Source organism: Sinocyclocheilus grahami, unplaced genomic scaffold (assembly GCF_001515645.1).
Source record: "Sinocyclocheilus grahami isolate Dianchi unplaced genomic scaffold, SAMN03320097.WGS_v1.1 scaffold8853.1, whole genome shotgun sequence".
In the NCBI taxonomy this organism is placed as follows: Eukaryota; Metazoa; Chordata; class Actinopteri; order Cypriniformes; family Cyprinidae; genus Sinocyclocheilus; species Sinocyclocheilus grahami.
The window spans coordinates 1-2,241 of NW_015512271.1; positions in this window are offsets into that span (position 1 = coordinate 1).

The window sequence follows — 2,241 nt, forward strand, 5'->3', positions numbered from 1 at the left end:
CAGTCCATCAGTTAACATCTGGAGAAGACAAAAGCTGAAACAATCTGATGACGAAACAAACTCATCTGCATCTCGGATGGCGTGACGGTGAGCAAATTTCAGCACATTCTCATTTTTGGGTGAACTATTCCTTCAGTAATGTAAAGAACCTGTATTCTTAAGAGTAGTGTAATGCCTCTGGTTTGGTGTCTACTTTAATTGAAGCGCAGTGGTGTGTGTGTGTGTGTGTTTAGTGAGTGGTTTGTGGGAGGATTCATTGGTCTAAATGGATTTTTAAACACAGATGAGTTTCCTTTCGTCTGCCCTCAGGCGTCCACAGATAAAACACTTAACTGCAAGGAGTGGCAGCTGTGTGTGTGTGAGAGAGAGAGAGCGTTTGTGTGTGTGTGTGTGTGTGTGTGTGTGAGAGAGAGAGAGTGTGTGTGTGAGAGAGAGAGAGAGTTTCTGTGTGTGAGTGAGTGAGAGAGTGTGTGGTTTGTCTCCATTGTGTTGCATGTTTGTTTTGTCAGTGAATTTCCTCTGTGGCTGTTAGTGGTGCATGTAATTGTAATTAGGTGGTAATAATGTGTCTGATAACTAAACATGTTTCAATTTATGAAAAGTAATAGTTTACAAATCTGGGAGGATGAATGTGATTTAAGACTGATTTTACCTGCTGATGGTGGAATATTTTTATTGCAAAGACGATCAGATTCAGGAGCCTGTGAGCAATACCAGTTGATTTATTCAGGGATTTTATTAAATATTTGAGTTTCACATTTGTTTGTGACACTTTATACACACTTATGTGATTCTTATTAGATCTTTAGTTTATTTAAATAGATTAAAATGGCATGAATGTACATTCATATCTGAGTTATGTTTCCTAATGGCTTGTTACTCTTCTGTTGAGTGTTTTCTCACTGCTGCTCAAACCCTGATGAATGTTGCATGAATGATCTCTGTTCCTCTGATGATCTCCAGTGTACGTCAAATCCTCCTCCGAGCAGCATGACAGATTGATTTGCATCGAATGAAAGGGAACCTGCAGGATGAGAATGGAATAAAGATGTTCTCCCGCTGGAGGAAAGTGAGAAAACGCTCGTTTCAAACACTCCACCAATCCAGAGAAGAAAAAGCTCACAAAGCCGGAGTGCAACTGAATGCAGGGCTTCATATGAGCACCAATAATTGTTAATCTGCTACCACTCAAAAGAATAATGTGCAAAATGAGCTCAAGAGAAAAATACTCCCTGCATAATAACCTGTATGTCACAAATTTACAATGTGAGGCAATAATACCAGTTTCTGTAGAGAAACAAACCTAAAGGCTATTGAACACAAATTATTACCTACTTATAGAAATATTTATGTATTGTATGTTATGCATAAAATAATTATATATTAGATTGTTATTTGATAAATATATACAATAAATATAAACGTTGCATATGCATTAAAATCTAAAAAAACATAGAACATAAAGCCTATATATATATGTCACAAATGTATAAATAATGCATATGCATATGACAATGTATAGCCTACATACATTTCATATATTAATTTCATATATATAGGCTATATATATTTCTTATCTAATATAGTAATTTTATATTTTGTATAGTGTGTAACTAGACACTGCATATAAAATTATATTATAAATTGTATTATATAATATAAATTTCATATTCTATATACTCTATAATCAATGCATATGCATCACAATATGAAGAATATAAAAATATAGTATAAATAATGCTTATAAATGCTGAAACTATGTGTAAATGTCATACTCTGTATACTGTATAAATAATGCACATGCATAAAATTGTATTACACTTATTCTTAAATATTCTTAGATTATTTCTTTAAATGCATTGGCTATGACATAATGACACACATAATTTGTTAAGCACGTTTAACTCATTGCCCACTGTAAACTTAAACGACTTTCGTCGTAAATAATTATATATTGAGACAAAAAAAAACTGCAGCAAGAGAAAGTGAGTGAAATGCAGAATAATTGTATGTCATGAGAGACTGTGTGTGTGTTGAGGTTAATAACAGCTGGTTAAATGTGTGAGAATAATTGCAGGCTGTGATGTGTTAATAGCCTCTGTACAGGTGTTGAGCCACTTATGCGAGATTATATCTCAGTATGTGTCTCTCTCTCATATCTGTCTCTCTCTCTCCTCACAAAGACAGAGTTTCTCATTGGGTGTGTGTCTTGAAGGGGTGGCAGGGCTCCTGCATAAAGAG